Here is a 23,007-nt window from a genome sequence, read left to right on the forward strand (position 1 = left end):
ACTTGGACACATACATAGACGAAAATTGACACACGTGAACGTAGGTGCACAAAACGAATAACACTGAGCCACTTAAGCACAAAACGACGGCACACACAGAAACACGAGGCGTTGATCTCCGGCGCGCGAATGTTCACTAACTGTGTACGAGTCCGGGGATCTGCCAAGAGAGGAGGGGGGGGGAGAGGGGAGAGGAGGTGCCATAGGCAGGGGAGATAGGGGGAGGGGAGGAAAGGGGGGAGACCAGGGGAAGAGGGGTGGAGGAAGTGGATGAGGGAAAAGGAAAGAGAAGGGAGGGAGGGTGAATAAAGGAAAGGACACAAGAAATGGGGCCGGGAGGATCAGAGTTGATAGGAGTAGATGGAGGGGAGGAGGACATCATCAGGGAGGGGGAGCTGGCGGAAGCCACCTTGGGAGAGGGTTAGGAGGGTGGAGAGATGGAGACCGGGTGGGACGTGGGAATACAGGCGTGGCAGCGGGCGGGGGTGGGAGAGGATAAGGCTTTTGCACCAGGCATGAGGTTTTAGTTCATTACTTGTTTACTGTCATCGACTGTATTAGCAACACATTTGCGGACAGTATCCACCTATACCACTGAGCGTACCTGAGAAAATGCAGGTTGCTTACAACTAAACTTCTGCTACCTGAGCCGGTGTACATGGAAAACTATTTACCATATGGATGTCCAATTTATAGGAATGATGTTAAGACTGCACCGCATGATTTGCCTTGTTAGCAGTGTTAGTGTCGTGACTTGGCTGTAGGTGCCGGTACTGTACGGCGGCTAAGGACTTAAAAACAGGTATCAGTGGGCTTTACAGCTGCAGACAGTAAACATGGATCTGGACAAGGTGAGCGGGAGTTCACCTGCAAAGCTGTTTCATCAAAACAGCAGCAAGAGTACTGCTCCTCTTGCGAGTATCGGTGCGATAAGGGAATACGCGGAAGTCTTCTTTTCGCACATATGTTGACGAACATGACTCGGAAGTTCGAATTAACAGGCGATTTGGGAGTTGCTCCTGGGAGAGGTTCACTGCCATAGTTTGTTGAAAAAGTGACTGTTGACACGGCTGAGAACGCTGGAAGCTACTTGCGATCTTGAAACATTGTACGAGCTGTGTCACTACAGCTGAAAATTCCACGGTCTACCGTTCTAAAACTGCTGTGAACGGCTGTGAAATGGTATCTTTAGTGCGGTTCCAGGCTTTCGTTGATACACATAGTCGTCACACTGAGCAGCGTTTGTAACATGGAACGCAAACAAGATAACCAATTAACAAATATTACGCTCTCATGTAGAAAATAGTACGTGAGTCTTTCAACTGTTAATTCGTTATTTTTCTTCCGCATGTCCTTACAAAGATTTCAGAAAGTTTCTCATTCACTCTTTTTTTCATGACGGCTCTCTCAATGATTGGTAATGGAAGTCAAACTACATTGACGCGCCAAAGAAACTGGTACAGGCATGTGTATTCAAATAGACAGACTTGTAAAGAAGCACTGCACGGTACTGCGGTCGGAAAAAAAAGGTTCAAATGGCTCTGAGCCTTATGGCACTTAACATCTGAGGTCATCAGTCCCCTAGACTTAGAACTACTTAAACCTAACTAACCTAAGGACATCACACACATCCATACCCGAGACAGGATTTGAACCTGCGACCGTAGAGGTCACGCGGTTCCAGACTAAAGCGCCTCGAACCTCTCGGCTACAGCCGCCGGCGGTCGGCAACACGTATATAACAACTGTCTGACGCAGTTGTTAGATCGGTTACTGCTGCTAGAATGACACGTTACCAACATTTAATTGAGTTTGAAAGTGGTGTTACAGTCGGCGCACGACCCATCGGACGTTGAATCTACGAGTTAGCAATGAAACGGTGATTTTCCCGTACGACCATTTCACGAGAGCACCATGGATATCAGGAACACCAAATCTGCGACATCGCTGCAGCCGGAAAAAAACCCTGCAACGGGACCAACGACGACTGATGAGAATCGTTCAATGTGACAAAGAGCAACCCCTCCGTGAATTGCTACTGATCTCAATAGTGAGCCATCAACAAGCGCCGTAATGCGAACCATCCACATCTACATCTACATGATTACTCTGCTATTCACAATAAACCGCCTGGCAGAGGGTTCAATGAATCACCTTCAAGCTGTCTCTCTACAGTTGCACTGTCGAACGGCGCGCGGGAAAAGCTAGCACTTAAATGTTCCTGTGCGAACCCTGAATTCCCTTATTTTATCGCGATGATACTTTCTCCATATGTAGATGAGTGCCAACAGAATAACAATCAGAGGAGAAAAGTGAAATTTCATGAGAAGAACCCGTCGAAACGAAAAGCGCATTTGTTTTAATGATTGCCACTCCAATCCACGTAACATGTCCTCGGCACTATTCCCCTATTTCGCGATAGTACAAAACGAGCTGCCCTTCTTTGAACTTTTTCGATGTGATCCGTCATTTCTACCTGTATGCGCATCCCTCACAGCAATACTCCAGAATAGGGCGGACAAGCGTGGTGTAAGCAGTCTCTTTAGTGGACCTCTAGCACCTTCTAAGTGCTCTGACAATGAACCGCAGTCTTTGGTTTGCTCTACCCGCAACACTATCTAGGTTATTTGTAATTGTAATGCCTAAGTATATAGTTGAATTTACAGCCTTCAGATTTGCGTGACCTACCGCGTAATCTGAATTTAGCGGATTTCTTTTACCACTCATGTGAATAGCTTCACACTTTTCGTTATTCAGGGTCAGTTGCCACTTTTCGCACCATCCAGATACCTTATCTACATCATTTGCAGTTCGTTTTGGCCGTCTGATGACTTTACAAGACATTAAATGACAGTATCATCTGCAAACGATCTAATGGGGCTACTCAGATTGTCTCCTATGTCCTTGATATAGATCAGGAACAATAGAGGGCCTATAACGCTTTCTTGGGGAACGCCGGACATAACTCCTGTTTTACTGGATGGCTTTCCGTCCATTAATACGAACTGCGACCCTTCTGACAGGAAATGACGAATCTAGTCGCACAACTGAGGCCGTATTCCGTCGGCACGCAGTTTGATTAGAAGACGTTTCTGAGGAACGGTGTCGAAAGCCTTTTGGAAATCTAAAAATATGGAATCAATTTGACATCCCCTGTCGATAGCACTCATTACTTCATGAGTGTAAAGAGCTGCTTGTGTTTCACATGAACCATGTTTTCTGAAACTGTTCTATGTGTCAATAAATCGTTTTCTTCGAGGTAATTCTTAATGTTCGAACAGAGTATATGTACCAGAACCCTACTGCAAAGCCGCAGTTTTTGGGTGTTGGTGTGACATGAGCAATTTTCCAGTCTTTAGGTACCAAACTTCCTGTGAGTGAGCGGTTGCATATAATTGCTAAATATGGAGGTATTGTATCAGCATACTCTGAAAGGAGCCTGATTGGCATACAATCTGGACCGGAGGCCCTGTTTTTGATTTACGCTGCTTTGGTACACCTCCACTGGAGTGCTTTATGTATGACCATAATCTCTTTTGATTTTCTGCCAGATTCTGAGACAGAGTTTCGTTGTGGAAATTATTAAAAGCATGTTACATTGAAGTACGCGCTTTATTTCGAACATCTGCTAATCTTTGTCAATTTGGGGACTTTGCGTTCTTTTGCATTTGGCATTCTTTTTCGTTGCTTGTGCAACAGCGATCTGATCCGTTTTGTGTACCATGGCGGATCAGTACCATTACTTATTAATTTATGTGGTATGTATCTCTCAAATGCCGTCGATACTATCTCTATGAAATCATTCCACATATTTTCTACACTTAAGTGATCAGATCGGAAGGAGTGGAGACTGTCTCTTAAAAGGACGTTAAGAGCATTTTTATCAGCTTTTTTAAACAGATGTACTTCGCGTTTCTTTTTGATGATTGTGTTATGGTATTCAGTCTAGCAGCAATTCCCTTGTGGTCGCTAATCCCTGTATTCGTCACGATACTCCCTATTTGTACAGGATTATTTGTTGCTTAAAGGTCAACTATGTTTTCGCAACCATTTACGCTTCGAGTGGGCTTATGAACTAATTTTTCAAAATAATTTTCTGAGAAAGAATTCAGTACAATTTCGGATGACGTTTTATGCCTGCCGCCGGCATTAAACATATAATTTTTCCAGCATATGGAGGATAGATTCAGCGAAACAACATCGCGATGGGCGTTCGGAGCCGAAGGCTCACTCGTGTACCCTTGATGACAGTACGACACAGCGCTTTACGCCTCGCCTTGGTCCGACAGCAACGTTATTGGTCTGTTGATGACTGGAAACATGTTGTATGGTCGGACGAGTCTCGTTTCAAATTGCATCGAGGGGATGGACGTGTACGAGTGTGGAGACAACCTCATGAGTCCATGGACCCTTTATGTCTCCAGGGGACTGTTCAAGCTGGTCGAGGCTCTGTAATGGTGTGGTGGAACGTGCAGTTGCAGTGATATGGGACACGTGATACATTTAGATATGACTGTGACAGGTGACACATACAAACCCATACTGTCTGATCACCTGCATCCATTCATGTCCATTGTGCATTCCGACGGACTTGGGCAATTATAGCAGGCTAATACAACATCCCTTATGCTCAGAATTGGGCGTGGCTCCAGGAACACTCTTCTGAGTTTATACACTTCCGCTGGCCACCGAACCCCGCAGACATGAACATTAATGATCATATGTGGGATGCTCAGGAACGTACTATTCAGAAGAGGTCTCCACCCCCTTGTACTCGTACGGATTTATGGACAGCCCTGCGGTATTCATGGTGTAGGTTCCCTCCAGCACAACTTCAGACATCAGTCGAGGACATACCACGTCGTGTTGAGGCGCTTGTGCGCGCTCGCGGGGGCCCCACACGACGTTCTACATCTACATTTATACTCCGCAAGCCACCCAACGGTGTGTGGCGGAGGGCACTTCACGTGCCACTGTCATGACCTCCCTTTCCTGTTCCAGTCGCGTATGGTACGCGGGAAGAGCGACTACCGGAAAGCCTCCGTGCGCGCTCGAATCTCTCTAATTTTACATTCGTGATCTCCTCGGGAGGTATAAGTAGGGGGAAGCAATATATTCGATACCTCATCCAGAAACGCACCCTCTCGAAACCTGGCGAGCAAGCTGCACTGCGATGCAGAGCGCCTCTCTTGCAGAGTCTGTCACTTGAGTTTGCTAAACATCTCCGTAACGCTATCACGGTTACCAAATAACCCTGTGACGAAACGCGCCGCTCTTCTTTGGACGTTCTCTATCTCCTCTGTCAACTCGATCTGGTACAGATCCCACCCTGATGAGCAACACTCAAGTACAGGTCGAACGAGTATTTTGTAAGCCATCTTCTTTGTTGATGGACTACATTTTCTAAGGACTCTCCCAATGAATCTCAACCTGGCACCCGCCTTACCAACAATTAATTTTATATGATCATTCCACTTCAAATCGTTCCGCACGCATACTCCCAGATATTTTACGGAAGTAACTGCTACCAGTGTTTGTTCCGCTATCATATAATCATACAATAAAGGATCATTCTTTCTATGTATTCGCAATACATTACATTTGTCTATGTTAGGGTGAGTTGCCACTCCCTGCACCAAGTGCCTATCCGCTGCAAATTTTCCTGAATTTCGCTGCAATTTTCTAATGCTGCAACTTCTCTGTATACTGCAGCGTCATCCGTGAAAAGCTGCATGGAACTTCCGACACTATCTACTAGGTCATTTATATATATTGTGAAAAACAATGGTCCCATAACAGTCCCCTGTAGCACGCCAGAGGTTACTTTAACGTCTGTAGACGTCTCTCCATTGAGAACAACATGCTGTGTTCTGTTTGCTACAAACTCTTCAATCCAGCCACACAGCTGGTCTGATATTCCGTAGGCTCTTATTTCGTTTTTCAGCTGACAGTGCGGAACTGTATCGAACGCCTTCCGGAAGTCAAGGAAAATGGCATCTACCTGGGAGCCTGTATCTAATATTTTCTGGGTCTCATGAACAAGTAAATCGAGATGGGTCTCACACGATCACTGTTTCCGGAATCCATGTTGATTCCTACAGAGTAGATTCTGGGTTTCTAGAAATGACATGATACGCGAGCTACAAACATGTTCTAAAATTCTACAACAGATCGATGTCAGAGATATAGGTCTATAGTTTTGCGCATCTGCTCGACGACCCTTCTTGAACACTGGGACTACCTGTGCTCTTTTCCAATCATTTGGAACCTTCCGTTCCTCTAGAGACTCGTGGTACACGACTGTTAGAAGGGGCGCAAGTTATTTCGCGTACTCTGTGTAGAATCGAATTGGTATCCCGTCAGGTCCAGTGATTAAGGAGGTGTACCAGTTTCTTTGGCTCTCCAGCGAATAACCACCGTGTAAATCGTTGCGCGATACCTAGCTCAGGGGATTCGACGTCATATGCACTGAGATGCACTGATAACTAGCTCTTCTAAAAATTAGCCACAGCATACTCATCTAGCGTTTCATAAAGAAAGCACTTAGCAACATTCAACATCCTTTAAATGTAATTTCTATGGCAATGGATAGTCCGACACTAATTACACAAACACAATTAGCATTTTGTGCTCTTCAGCTATTAGGGTTTTACATGCTTAACGTTAAATATTTAACATATTAAATATTCAAATGGCTCTGAGCACTATGGTACTTAACTTCTGAGGTCATCAGTCCCCTATAACTTAGAGCTACTTAAACCTAACTAACCTAAGGACATCACACACATCCATGCCCGAGGCAGGATTCGAAGCTGCGACCGTAGCGGTCGCGCAGTTCTATACTGTAGCACCTAGAACCGCTCGGCTGCCCCGGGCAGCTTAACACATAAACTCATTTGTAAAGTAATCAGACGTTTGAAACTGTTTTGTGCCATGGAGCTTGATTCCTTGAAAAATGCGGGATGGGGATGTTGCTACTGACGGTAAGCTCTCATCGCGTGGAGTTTTGACTAGTCGTACCGTTCTGGGTTACGCAGACGCACCGAGAACAGAATTCAGGTTAACTTAATTGAAGAATGATTCAGCTTGCAGCGAGCAAATGTGCAGCCCTTAAGTATTGTGTGTACAGGAAAGGTTTGTGTAGATTGTAGATGTGTTGCGTGGGAGATTGTGCTGAGAAATAACTGTTAAGAAAAAAATTCGATACGGTGCGACGTTCGCGAAATATCTTCCATTTAAGTTAACAAATCAGGACGTCGTCGCGCACATAAATTCAAGTAGCCAGCCGATGCGTTGTCGCCAAACTTGTCCTTCGTTTGGCTTTCTCGAACCGAACAAACGCAGCTTTTGCTGGGCTAGCTTAAATTTATCACTTGTGAAAAAAAGCACATTTTAACTAGTAATGAGAGTTTCAAAAAATCGTAACTCACGGACCAACAGACGTCTGTGCATTGCCGCACTGCGGGTACTTGAATTTGCCCGCCCAGCGACCTGATTGGCTAGCTTCAGTGCTACGTAACTCGGAAACGATACAAGCTATCGACTTTTTTTCTTGAAAGTTATTTCCAAGCGGAACCTCCCTTGCTAAAAGGTTACAAGATTTTCAGACCGCATCTGATCATCCTGTATGTTTCTTCCCCTCCTGAAGATTTTCTAATAATTTTGATTAATGTGATTTACATCAAAAGTAGATTTCACAAAGGTTTCACGGAAGTATGGAAAGCATCACGCCTCGTATAATCTCACCTGATTGACTTGCCAAAATTATTTCTGTGGTAATTTTCGATCGAAAGGTTTGCATAGAGCACAGAACCTCGCGTGATGCGAGGCATGTGCAGAACGTTATGTACAGAGGACGGTGGCCCATCCTGTCGGAAGGATGTTCCTAAACTTCGGGAGTACAAAGACGAATGCGGATATCTTCCAGAACGAGACCACAGTATGTTGGCCTTTTCAAGTGCTCCTCCAAATTTATACAAAAAATCTTCATAGTTTTCTGATACAGTATAAAATAAGAGGTAAATATTCGCGGTATTCAGTAATAATCAACTTCTAATGAGACACTAAAATTAAAAATGCTGCACACAACATACCATTGTTCGCTTAAACTTAACAAAAGTTTTTGTAGTGAAAAGCAATCCTTCCAAACCTTCCTGTTCCTTTTCAGCGACTGAAAGCCTCAATGATGAACAGTGTATAAAGAAAGAAATTCTTTCTATCTATACTCTGAGAGGCTTCATTAAATACAAAATTATATTTTAGATTCCATACCGTCCGGTCAGCAGACGAAACTTAAATAGTCCCCTGGCACCTAGAATATGTAGATACGTTTTTATCGAAATCCACTCCCATGGGAGACACTACTAATTAACTTTTTCGATTACTGATAAAAATGCTGAATGCAAAGCGGCTACATAGGGTAACTGATGAAGGTTTACCAAATGAAACTGGGTAAAAAGAATTTATGACGCAACAAGACTATACGAAGGGATAGGTTCATAGGACACATTCTACACTTATCCAAATCTCCATGTACATCCATACTGTGTAAACCAATGTGAAGCGCATAGCAGAGGCTACTTCCATCATAGCAGTTATTAGGACATGTTCGCGTTTCATTCACCCACTCTGCGGCTTAAAGGAATGGTTAATCTGATAATGGAGAAATCGTGTGGGATATGATTTGTAGAGGAATGTGCAGGTATGACCACAGAAAAAAGTTTAGACCGAAGGTACAGACGTAAAGCGATATCAAGCGTGATAGATACTTTGAGTGTGCATTTGTACATAGACCTATGAGACGGAAAACGCCAACTACGTCACTTGCACGGCATCTCTTTTAGGGCAAAGTCTGGAGACGTGATACAGCTTTACAGCTTATAATTCAGGTCTTATCAATATATGCAGTTTCAAAGCACCAGAAACTGATTTCCCGAAAACCCGTCGTTTATTGCAACGATATGTTGTGATAAAGCGACGGTTAACCTCATACTACTGCTTAAACACTTTCCGCATTGTAGCTTGCGGGTTATCAAATTGTGCTGCTTCAAGGCAAAGGCACGTAGAACAACCACCAGAAGCACATATTTCGGATATCTAAATGTCTGTTGACAACAAATGGTTGAAATGGCTCTAAGTACTATCGGACTTAACATCTGAGGTCATCAGTCCTCATAACTGCGGAAAAAGCCTTTAGAAGATAGTAGCACACGAGACAAGAACATACATTACGAAAGTTCAGTGCAGCGTAACGAACGGAGATGCAGAGATACAAAGTGATGCGTGATATGTTGCAGGTTCGCGTCTTACAACAAAAAAAATTATTTTAGTTTTTGTGTACTCATCTTCGTGTCTTCTAATAGGTTCTGAGACTTTCTTTCTAATTTGATACAAATATATTCTATAATATTCGATGTTCAGTAAATAGAAGTGTGTGCTCCCTCAGGAAAGTGTATGTAAAATTGGCTTTGTACACAAGAGAGCTTGCGCTACTCGGCAGTAAGTGATTCTGTCATCTTGTTTAGTCTTGTATTTGAAATGTTCTTGAGATCATTTTAAGAATGATGAAATAATTATTATCTTTTGTGGAAGAGTATTGCAAATTTGTACAGCACTATTTGTAATGGAATTTTTGCACACTGGTGTTCTTTTAATATGGAACTTTCCTTTTTGCCTTGTAAAACGTTAACACATATTGAAATTTTTGTTTACTTGTACTACTCATAGAACATCACGACTAGTGCATGGAAAAGGGAGGAATTGTGCGCTTTAATAGAGCCAACGCATGGATTTCATAAACAATATGGTTTGCGAGTCAGATACAGCCGGCGCTGGAGCGCCTTGCGACGGCGTATACCAAATTGAGAGAGGGATACGTACCGCAATACAGCCAAATAAAGTTGCCCTGGGCACGGAATGCAGAGAGTACGACCGTAGCAGCGGAAGAGTCGAATCGCAACGTAAAAACAATTTGCCGCTGCTCCGGCACCAGTGATTGTGACAATGGTTGAACAACGTCATGTGATAGGCAGGGGCGTTGTGTGTGTGTGTGTGTGTGTGTGTACATGAAACACTTATCATGCGATTTTTCTAAATGTTAGGTTGAAAAATTTGAAGTAACTCAATCTGATATCTTTATTCCATAAAGAACTGAATTTCTTTTTGTTATCCGTCACAATTAACTGCTTTGCATCAAACTAAGTAAAACACAGCATTTTAAACAGTTGGCAGAGGTATAAACGCAATGCGTAAACTTTGCCTACGATTGATTTTAGCTCACACATTGCGGTGTATGAAATGTGGATAAGATACCGAAATTTTATTTTAAAATTGAGAGCAGAATATCTCATTTAGTTATCGAATTATGAGTTTTGTATCAGAAGGACCGCCGCACGCGATGCGCCCATTCATGTCCTCGCACATCGAGAGTCATGCGGTCATAAAAATCTCTGCACCTCATGAACGATCCAAGGTATCGAAACGAGATGTTTTTGCAAATGATAGCACACAATGAGGCACGTATGTTGTATGATGAATACTCGAAACTGTTTTAATTACAGACATACGGATGTAACCTGCTCTCAGCAGTGAGGTGCGCGGCACAGGACGAACCTGGACGTCCATAGCACTGTAGGAAAACCCTAGCGGCGGGTGCACACCCGTCCACAGTACCTGCGAAACGGAGTTTCAGGACGTGTGTACACGCCCAAACAGCGAAATAATTAATACCCGTTTAAGATTTTAGACCTCCGGTGCCAATTGGTTACAGTGAATTAAAAAGTATTCTCTATATTACGCAGCAGGCTGTTACAATGTCTACCTCAAGTAAAAGCAGTGGGGAAGTTGAACTACCACATAGAAACGTTCGGGTTGTATCGGGCAATGCAACTTACGACCGTAGCGGACGAAAAAGATAGAATAAAAATTAAGATACTTACGGTTTTTTTAAAAGGTAAACATGAAGAAGTCAGGACACAAGTGGGATGAAAATAACGTGAAGAAAGCCGAACTTCTTGAAATGACTATCAGGAAAGTGAGTGAGAAATATTCGGTTCCAAGAGCTACATCAGGTGATGGACTTAAAGCAATACACGAGAACAACGTGGTGGCCATGAAACCTGTGTTAGAAAATAATTTTTGTTCGGAGAAACTTCGGTGACAAAAGGAAAGAGTATTCGAAGTTCACCTTAAAAATTTTGATAGTCATCTTATGACTTTGAGTGAAGTCCTCAAATTAAGCGTACAAATAGGCCGAGGTACTGAAAATCAAGCATTGATTTAATGAGTTAGAAACGTTTTACTTTCATTTTATGAAGAAAAAATTACATGCTGGCTAAAGGCTAGCGACAGGTGAATCCACGAGTTTGAAGAGAGCAGCAGGTTTCCGTAACAAACAAACTGACAGTTCTTTGACTGACCATCTGAGCGGAACGTCGTGGCAGGACGTGTGTACACGCCCACACAGCGAAAGAATTAATACCCGTTTAAGATTTTAGATCTCCGGTGTCGATTTGTTACAGTGAGTTAAAAAGGATTCTCTATATTACACAGCAGACTGTTACTATTTAAAATGCAATTGAAACTTTTTGTAGCAAAAATGTCTCTTTTATACATTACAAGGTTATGTCCGATGCAACTCTTCAAAAATTTAAACAACTAGATGCAAAACTTAAAGAACTCAACGAACGTATTACCTTATGACATCATCTTTTATAATTCTGTTAAGTAACGTTTCACAGCATTGTTTAATTGACGAATGCTCCAGTACAATCTTCAGAATATATTTTAATTTTTATGCGTCTGATAGTCCCGGCTTTCTCCTTCTCCATTCACTCTTTTAATATGGGCGATGTGTGATTGAAACCGGACACGATTTTCTGTCACTGATGTCAGGAGTTTGTACTGGGAAGGTGTGTAATTCATGTACGTGGGACGAAACCTTGCGTGGTCTGGGGTGAAATTTCGTATGATGGTAGGAGCACTATCGTGGTTATCGAAAGCACACTGACAGAAAAATCGTATATCAGTCTGGTGATTCGATTTGTTGTGTTGCATTCAAGAGCGGCATTCCAGGAGGTGTTTTCCGACAGGATAACACTCGTCCACATACAGCTGTTGTAAACCCAGTATGCTCCACAGTGTGTCGACGTGGTGCCTCGTCCTGCTTCGTCACCAGACATGTCGCCAATCGAGCACAAACGGGACATCATCGAACGACAACTCCAGCATCATCCACAAGCAGCATGAACTGTGCGTGTATTGATGGACCAAGGGCAACAAACATGGCACACCGTCATACGAGGTGCATTCAAGTTCTAAGGCCTCCGATTTTTTTCTCCGGACTGGAAAGAGATAGAAACATGTGCATTGCTTTAAAACAAGGCCGCGTTCATTGTCAATACGTCCCAGAGATGGCAGCACCGTACGGCAGATGGAATTTTACCGCCAGCGGCGAGAATGAGAACTGTTTTAAATACTGGAAATGGCGTCGGTTTCTTTACTTGAACAGCGTGCAATCATTCGTTTTCTGAATTTGCGTGGTATGAAACCAATTGAAATTCATCGACAGTTGAAGGAGACATGTGGTGATGGAGTTACGGATGTGTCAAAAGTGCGTTCGTGGGTGCGACAGTTTAATGAAGGCAGAACATCATGTGACAACAAACCGAAAAAACATCCAGCTCGCACAAGCCGGTCTTACGACATGATCGAGAATGTGGAGAGAATTGTTTTGGGGGATCGCCGAATAACTGTTGAACAGACCACCTCCAGAATTGGCAGTTCTGTGGGTTCTGTACACACAATCCTGCATGACGACCTGAAAATGCGAAAAGTGTCATCCAGGTGGGATGCCACGAATGCTGACGGACGACCACACGGCTGCCCGTGTGTCATGTTGCCAAACAATGTTGACGCACAACGACAGCATGAATGGGACTTTCTTTTCGTCAGTTGTGACATTGGATGAGACGTGGATGCCATTTTTCAATCCAGAAATAAAGCGCCAGTCGGCTCAATGGAAGCACACAGATTCACCGCCACCAAAAACATTTCGGGTAACTGCCAGTGCTGAAAAAATGATGGTGTCCATGTTCTGGGACAGCGAGGGCGTAATCCTTAGCCATTGCGTTCCAAAGGGCTCTACAGTAACAGGTGCATCCTACGAAAATGTTTTGAAGAACAAATTCCTTCCTGCACTGCAACAACAACGTCTGGGAAGGGCTGTGCGTGTGCTGTTTCACCAAGACAACGCACCCGCACATCGAGCTAACGTTACACAACAGTTTCTTCGTGATAACAACTTTTAAGTGATTCCTCATGCTCCCTACTCAACTGACCTGGCTCCTAGTGACTTTTGGCTTTTTCCAACAATGAAAGCCACTCTCTGTGGCCGCACATTCACCAGCAGTGCTGCAATTGCCTCAGCGATTTTCCAGTGGTCAAAACAGACTCCTAAAGAAGCCTACGCCGCTGCCATGGAATCATGGCGTCAGCGTTGTGAAAAAAGTGTACGTCTGCAGGGCGATTACGTCGAGAAGTAACGCCAGTTTTATCGATTTCGGGTGAGGCATAGAACTTGAATGCACCTCTTACAAAGTGACATTCGGCACCTGTACGACACTATGCATGCACATTTTCGTGCTATCAGTCAACATTCTGTAGGTTGGAAACTGGAAATTTATGGTAAGTTCCTGTGGGACCAAGCTGCTGAAATCACTACAGACTATGAATAGTGGTCTGGCCTGGCGGATGCACCGGTTGTTAATGCATCATCATTTCACTCTTGCAATGGCTTATCTGGTGCTTACATTAATCTGTGGTTTTCAGTGTTAACCACCAAAGAATGTTACCGAGATAAATGTTATTTCCGAAATTTCGTTATTCTACATTAATCATATTTTTGTGTTGCGGTTTTTTCTTTCACTATGTTAGAAATAAAACGATAAGGGACTTGCCTACAAACAGACAGGTTACGGTAGTGGACTACGTTTTTTTCGCTTTTCTGTTTTTACCTAGCCTCCATCTCTCAATGACGTCACCGCCCAACGATGTGAGGAGCCACCAGGAACAACAAGTGGTTCGGACTCAACGTTAAACCGTAGTTCCACTTTTCCGGTTCAGTAACTGCGGTAGATTAGAGACACGAAAGTTGCCGACGTGGCGTCCGATTGGAAGCCTTGCACCAGACCACTGAGCCAAACGCATTTCTTATGACGCTGGAGGCTTTGTCCAGCCTGGGAGTAGCGGACCAGTCTTGCTGTAATCTTCCGCGTGGGCAGCTGGCCCAGCGGGGCGGTAATGGCAGGTGAACCTAGTTCCTGTTGGAAATACACTTTTGAAAAGCCCAGGCTTTAAGCAACGCCTTACAGAAGATGTTTGTTAACGCGAGCAGGAAATGGACAGTGAAATTCCGTATAAAATGGTCCTGAAGGCGATCGGCCGAAAGACCATAGTGTTTAGACGTTCGGAAATCTACAGTTAACGAGCAACCGTTGGGGATGACAGTTGCCCTATGGTGTGGTTGTAATACTTTAAGTATTGTGTATATGAAGTCTGGGGCGCGCGATTCTCGGTTATTAACAAATCTTAAATTGTAATTCTGTCAGACAGGACTTGGGCGAGTAATTGAACAGAATGGATAGTGTCTTGAAAGGAGGATGTAAGATGAACATCAACAAAAGCAAAACTAGGATAATGGATTGTAGTCCAATTAAGTCGGGTGATGCTGCGGGAATTAGATTAGGAAATGAGACACTTACAGTTGTAAAGGAGTTTTGCTATTTGGGGAGAAAAATAAATGATGATGGTCGAAGTAGAGAGGATATAAAATGTAGACTGGCAATGGTAAGGAAAGCGTTTCTGAAGAAGAGCAATTTGCTAACATCGAGTATAAATTTAAGTGTCAGGAAGTCTTTCTGAAAGTATTTGTATAGAGTGTAGCCATGTTTGGAAGTGAAACATGGGCGATAAATAGTATGGACAAGAAGAGAATGAAAGCTTTCGAAATGTGGTACTACAGAAGAATGCTGAAGATTAGATGGGTAGATCACATAACTAATGAGGAGATACTGAATAGGATTGGGGAGGAAAGAAGTTTGTGGCACAACGTGACTAGAAGAAGGGATCGGTCGGTAGGACGTGTTCTTAGGCATCACGGGATCACCAATTTAGCATTGGAGGGCAGCGTGGAGGGTAAAAATCGTAGGGGGAGACCAAGAGATGAATACACTGAGCAGATGTAGGTTGCAGTAGGTACTGGGAGATGAAGAAGCTTGCACAGGATAGAGTAGCATGGAGAGCTGCATCAAACCAGCCTCAGGACTGAAGACCACAACAACAATATGCGTTTCCATGCAATTTTTACGTAATTCTGTAAATGTACCAGTTTTTCAGTATTGGGGAGCTTGGAGATGCTCGCTTGGAGAAAGCTCCTGCAGTTTTGTCCTTTTCAGATGCTCATCCAAAATTATAAGAGAGTTGTTGAGTTTTCTGAGTCAGACTTATGCTTTAGGGTAATTCGATGATTGTGCAATGATGTCAGGTCACAGCTGTGGGTTCTTTAATTGCTCTGAGAGATGAGTCATCTGAAATACAACATATGAAATATTAGTTCATTTCATTTCTTGAATGATAAAAAGATTTTTAACTGAATGCAATCAACTGCCACAAGAGTGCTTAATATTATACAACTGTCATTAACTACTAACGTATCATTTGATGCAATAATTAACACACTGTTCTCTTGAAGTAGTACGTTCAACATTTACAAAGGAACTTGTACATCGGAACCTTGATTGTACTGCCACTACTCACTCATGGTGAGATCTTCAGCTGCGACCCCAAACTGCGACAGTGTGCCTTCGTGCTCTTCTCTATATCGACCTCTGCTCGAGGGCGTTGTGGAAGTGAAAGACTGGTCTGGTCATCAGGAAAGCCTCCCAATCGTCGTTGCGGACTGCAGTGAGACGTCACCAACGTCCGTGAAATCGATGCACGTTGCCAACATTAGCGGAGCATCACGAGCTTTGGATGATACCGCAGTAAATGTATCAATTTCAATAAGGGACGCTGTGGTCAAGAACCAACTGACATGAAAGCTATAAGCTCGCCCTTCAATAAACCTTCCTATGAAACCATAGGATGGGAAGAAGTGGAAGAAAGATCTACAGTTCCATTCAAATGGCAAGGTTTGATTCACTAGCAGGCAGCGGATAGCTTATACAAGGCACTGACTAGATAGGAGTTTGCTATCTCTCTAGGGAAGCTAAGGTGTTCTTGGCGGATATATTCGGTAACAGAGCACTCTGAAATGTCTAACAGCCCCTGCAAACGGAATCTGAGATGGGTGCAGACTGCCATGGAACCCCGTATGATGCTAAAAGAAAGTGTGCTAAACCGAATGGGGCTCCCTGGTTTCTTAGGAATTAGTGGCAAAGAATAAGCTGATATGGTGAACAGGGCAAGGGCAATCACTCCATTTATTGGACTGGAAGCAGATCTGTCACAAAGGTGACGGGAGAATCTAAACTATATCAGGATCAAGCAGCGTCCTGATCAATGGTAGAAAAAAAAAACAATTAAGCATGGCAAGCTAAACCATGTTAAAACAGAAGTTGTGTGCGCCTAGGTTTCAATGGGAAACAGATTAACCACATGCCAAGTTTTAAGACGGCCCATTTGAATGTAAAGAAACATCTACACATGATGGCAATTTATGAAGAAGCTGTTGACTATGGACTATGTGGTATGGGTTATGACACTGCACTACATACAATTTTACAGTGGGAATCACTGGTGGTCAAACGTCTCAAAACATTTGAGTCCCTAATTCCTGTGTAAATTCCTACTGACAGAGACTTAGTAAAGGAAATCCTACCATTTAAGCATTGATTTGATTTATTACAATGACAGGAATAGAATCTGTACAATACAATTAGTTACCATGTGCAACAACAAGGAGCTGAGATAATTTGTCTGTCTGGTTAAATTAAATCTTTTCTGATATAGTATTAGAAATCCTTGGAGCAGATAAGGGGCAGTTATTTGAAGAACTCAATAATAATTAATTTATAATGAGACACTAAAATTGAAACTGATACTTAGAAGGAACACTCACTTGATAAAACTTGATCAGTAGTTTTGCGGTAAAAGGTAAACTATTGAAGTCCATCCCGTTCCTTTTTAAATCGTAGAAGGCCTCAGCGATAAATAATTATAGAAAAAGAAGTATCTTTATGCTGAGACAACTCTCTAAATACATTAAAAAGATTGCACAAAGTGAAACCATTGATTATGTGGGGGCAGTTTTTAATGAACGAGGGTGACTATGTGAGGAATATACAAGACAAAAATCTTCTGTTGTTTCTGTGGTGTTTTTGTGTGGGTCGTTCGTTTATTTTGACATCAGGTTGTTATTCAGTATTCTTTGCGGAAGAAATTGCAGATCGCCGTTACCAGCAACCAGCTTGTTATTTCGTTTCCTTATATGGAGCACATCTGCAACAACATAATAACGATTACAGTAATAATATATTCTTATCACAGTCCTGCGTTCACAAGAATGTCTGCCTTCCGGCGTTCACGAGCACAACTCACCTCAACACTCCACTTTCACTATCTGATATTTAAAGACATATGTTATTGTTTATTGTGTTTCCGGCTGTCAAGATGTTTTTCAGTTGCCATTTAATTGTTTTATAATGTATGTATGCAGTGTGATATTAATTTTCTTTTGTTATACAGGGTGGACATTAATAAAACCGAGGCGTTCGATTCAGTTTCCCTCATTCGTTTAATGAACAAAGTAAGAGCATATGGACTATCAGACCAATTGTGTGATTGGATTGAAGAGTTCCTGGATAAAAGAACGCAGCATGTCATTGTCAATGGAGAGAAGTCTTCCGAAGTAAGAGTGGTTTCAGGTGTGCCGCAAGGGAGTGTTGTAGGACCGTTGCTATTCACAGTATATATAAATGACCTTGTGGATAACATCGGAATTTCACTGAGGCTTTTTGCGGATAATGCTGTGGTATATCGAGCGGTTGTAACAATGGAAAATTGTACTGAAATGCAGAAGGATCTGCAGCGAATTGACGCATGGTGCAGGGAATGGCAATTGAATCTCAATGTAGACAAGTCTAATGTGCTACGAATACACAGAAAGAAAGTTATCATTTAGCTACCATATAGCAGGTCAGCAACTGGAAGCAGTTAATTCCATAAATTATCTTGGAGTGGGCATTAGGAGTGATTTAAAATGGAATGATCATATAAAGTTGATCGTCGGCAAAGCAGATGCCAGACTGAGATTCATTGGAAGAATCTGGGAGGAAATGCAATCCGAAAACAAAAGACGTAGATTACAGTACACTTGTTCGCCCACTGCTTGAATACTGCTCAGCAGTGTGGGATCCGTACCAGGTAGGATTGATAGAAGAGACAGAGAAGATCCAACGGAGAGCAGCGCGCTTCGTTACAGGATCATTTAGTAATTGCGAAAGCGTTACGTAGATGATAGATAAACTCCAGTGGAAGACTCTGCAGGAGAGACGCTCAGTAGCTCGGTGCGGGCTTTTGTTGAAGTTTCGAGAACACTGAGGAGTCAATCAGTAGATTGCTCCCTCCTACGTCTATCTTGCGAAGAGACCATGAGGATAAAATCAGAGAGGTTAGAGCCCACACAGAGGCATACAAACAATCCTTCTTTCCACGAACAATACGAAACTGGAATAGAAGGGAGAGCCGATAGCGTTACTCGAGGTACTCTCCGCCACACACCGTCAGGTGGTTTGCGGAGAATGGATGTAGATTTAGAAACTGCGGGAACTGATTCCTGACTAGGAATGGGCGACAAAAGGTCCTATGAACATGTGACGGTGTGTGTGCAACGACACAATTGGCCCCAAAAGACAGTACAGAGCTGCAGCGCATCCACGTCGCAACAGTTGTTCCGAATGGTCTGCATGGGATTGCAGGTGATGGAGATAGTAGCGGTTTCCACGTAGGGTTGTACTTTGGCTTACACCATGTTGGCTGGCCATTCGCCTGGAGAACTAGGGTTCGTCTCAATAACCTGTAGAACCTGCTGCTCCGGATCAGGCGTACACACGGTCCGCAGCCTCCCTGCTCGTTCGTCTGTCTGAAAGGCCCCGTGAGCAAACAAATGCCCTAAAAGGGCTTCAAATGTTGTATGAGGTGGTTGTTGTCTGTGGGGATACTTGTTGTGGTATAATCCTGCTACTTCTCGACCGTTTCCACCTGCTTGGTCGTACACAACACCATCTCGGCATGTACCAGACATGAAAACCGGACCATTCCGCTACTTACAGCACGCTGCGTCCTTTACACCCAAAGAAGGCACGGCACGAGGTCAGAGAAACTGTGGCAACGATGCGTTTCCAGACACATGTTCATATTTTTGTTTCTCCTCCTTTATCAGTCGGGAATCCATCTGTGCAGTTTGTCGGTTCTATTGAGTTCACCCTGTATAATTCCGTGTCTTATCACGTGTGGCGGTGGGTGCAAAGGGTGAATTTGAAAGGATGGAATTCAATTGTTTATGGAATTATTAACTAATCTGTACCTCAGCTTGTTATTGCTTTAGTGGCTAACATGATCAGTAGGTTGTTGCTTATTTCAATTTGGTCATTCATTACATTATCCTTCTTTGCAAGGGCTATTGTATGTGAAAATTGTCACGAAGGAAGACACAGGAAAGGTATGACATCACTGCAATTTTTCATTCTAATAATTTTTAGACCCCTTCCACAATGAGATTTTCACTCTGCAGCGGAGTGTGCGCTGATATGAAATTTCCTGGCAGATTAAAACTGTGTGCCGGACCGAGACATCCCGCAGGCTGTGGCTAAGCCATGTCTCCGCAATATCCTTTCTTTCAGGAGTGCTAGTTCACCAAGAGATGAACACACTAAGCAGATTCAGAAGGATGTAGGTTGCAGTAAGTAATGGGAGATGAAGAAGCTTGCTCAGGATAGAGTAGCATGGAGAGCTGCATCAAACCAGTCTCAGGACTGAAGACAACAACAACAACAGTTCTGCAGGGTTTGCAGGAGAGGTTCTGTAAAGTTTGGAAGGTAGGAGACGAGGTACTGGCAGAAGTAAAGCTGTGAAGATGGGGCGTGAGTCGTGCTTGGGTAGCTCAGTTGGTAGAGCCCTTACCCGCGAAAGGCAAAGGTCCCGAGTTCGACTCTCGGTCCAGCACACAGTTTTCAACTGCCAGTAAGTTTTAGACCCTGTTTCTTGTTAGATGGTTCGCGGCCATGCTGTGTTATGTTTTCAGAAAAGGTAGAATGAGTATTTCCATACTTCCTCTTTCTTATGCGTTCTTTGTGTCTAATTTTAAAATTGTAGTCTGTAGAGTTTTTCGCAATTCTACGACCGACACATAATACTGTTTGCATGTGTACTTTAAATTCTGAGTTGAACTGTTTGTTACTCATAACTTTATTGACATTAGGTGATAGGGGGTACGTCATAGCTTCGCGTCGTATACAACGAAACTTTGCAAATCAGGTGGTACATGTATGCAAGAACGGCTGTTGTCGCAAGTGCAGAGACAGTATTCATTTCCGCCTGTGGTCCAACTGCTTTCCTGCGATGTTCCAAATGTCCGAATTCGTCATGTACTTCTCTTGAAACTAGGTGAGTTCGGTTTATGCTATCAAACTCGTTTTTAATGACTAATTAGTTTCTGAGTTACTACGAATTTCTCTTCACTGTAAGTAGCATTGGTAGGCAACTATGAGCCAGTATAACTTGATGGTGAATCGATATGCTCTAAAATTAAAGAAGAAAAGCTGTATGCATTTATGCACTACAGTGGCAAAATAGGTGAAGGATGGGTAGAACTGGGTAGCATATTGTATTGGACAAGAGGTGTTTCAAAATTCTAGTGCTGGTGGCAGCACATGTCGTTCACTGCGGTGTAACTAAGGACGACCAAGACAGCTCACAAGATTTTCAATCGTTTCGGAATGTCAACAAGTTATCTGTTCCCAGTCATATATTGGTGTCTGTATGTAGCTCTGGATTGTTCTGGTTTTTTTCTTGCAAGTAAGTAATACTACACTTCCCTTATTTTTTAGATATTACTGATATTATTCTCTACACGGCAGGTTGTGTGAATGTCTATCCCAGGTAATAGCACTGAGAACGTTACACTACTTTAGTTATATATTCGCACTATATCGGAAAAAGCAATTTTTGTTGCACTGGACAAAATAGGTTACATAAAAACATAAATTGGCACAATATATTTCTCTTTATGGCAAAGGTAGAGAAGAAAGGACATAAATGACAAGAAAATATCACAAAGAAAGAGGCAGAAAACGTCGAGCATAATTAAATAAGAATCAGGGGAGCACGAACTACATTAGCTACAGGCTTAACTCTTAACCCTAAAGTGCAATGGTATCAGTAAAAATTGTTTTAAGAAATAATAAGTTTTTTCCGTGGATGTTCAGTGATGAACAGCAAACTGTATTTTAGGATAATGTTAAGATTGTAAATAGCCAGTTTATGTGTTTGAATGAAAATAAGTACTTAATTCTAGTGTATAGGTATGCACAGCTGCCAAATTAAAACATTAGCTCAATAAGACAAAAATCAAAACATGAAACTTTCTTAATATAATTTTACGAAAACTCATGAAAATTAAAGCTGTAGCCACCTCAGTATACTAATTTGCAGCAAGCAGTAGGTTTCTGGAAGCAAGGAACAAGTTGGCATATTCTTTGGCGAAGCTTATGAGCTGATGAAAAACTTCAAGATTACGACATTTTTCCATTCAATTTACCTTTTCTGCTACATAAATGACTGTGTTACAAACTAAAATTTTATATTCGATTAGTTGTCCAAAAATTAAATGCCCAACATGCAAATGACTGAAAAAATATTCAGAAACCTGTGAACACGTTTTTATTCTCTTGTGACATCAAGTTTTGTAATGATATTGGTTAACAGATATTACTGTGAATTAATGTGATGAAACTTCCAATAAAGTTCTTAGATAATATTATAACTTAACAAAAGGTTAAGTGTCCAATACTACCTATATCCTGTTCAGCACAAGGGGCCTAAGATTTAGGTCCTCTGACGATTGACCAATGTGTGGCTGAAACCAGATGCACTGAGTGTAGAAAATTACCTTTAGAACTTCCGTTAGTAACAGCTGCTAATATTATACTATTATACATCTTTGTTTGACCCTAAGAAGGATATGATCCTATTTTGTGCCAATGTCCATTTTGATTCGTTGTTCACTAGCCTGAAAACATTTAAATTTTACCAGGATTCTGTATTATTTCATATACTGCTTGTCAAGAAAGTGACAAAAAAGGAATCATTTTGAACATTTACACCGTCTCTTACTTAATAACATGTGCTTTTCATCTTCATTCAATATTTACAATTTTAACAACTGTCACTGTGTGTTGTTCACCTGAATTCTGTTTGTATTGTAGTGTCTGTATATTGCATGATATTCATTTTTTTGTTATGTAGGTGCGTATCCTATTAAGGGTGGTGGTTAATGATAAGAAGGAATATCAGTATCTGTAGCTGCATTTCTTATTTCACTTAAGTATCACTGGTGACGAGATCAAGTACATCACTAATTCATCTGGCTGTATACCACATACTGATTTGTAATAGTTTTAATGGTAAGATGATAAGTGAATATTATTTATGTCACTCTTCTCATTTATTGTTTTTTCTTCACTGTGAGGGAGCTTTGTTTGTGAAAAGTAATTTGCAGCATCAGAAGATTCATTTTTGTCATATCTGGTTCTAATAATTTACAGATCATGTTCCTTATTACTGAGCCTCAAGGTAGCATGAGTATTTTCATATTTCAAAGTCCTAATGCGTTCTTTGAATCTAATTTTGAAATTTCAGTCTCTACAGTATCTCATGAGCTATGATTCTCGAGGTGGAATTTATGTACCATTGCTCCCATTAGTGTTTGCTTGTGTACGTTAGGTCAATAAT

This window comes from Schistocerca gregaria, chromosome 9, assembly GCF_023897955.1.
Source record: "Schistocerca gregaria isolate iqSchGreg1 chromosome 9, iqSchGreg1.2, whole genome shotgun sequence".
Lineage (NCBI taxonomy): Eukaryota > Metazoa > Arthropoda > Insecta > Orthoptera > Acrididae > Schistocerca > Schistocerca gregaria.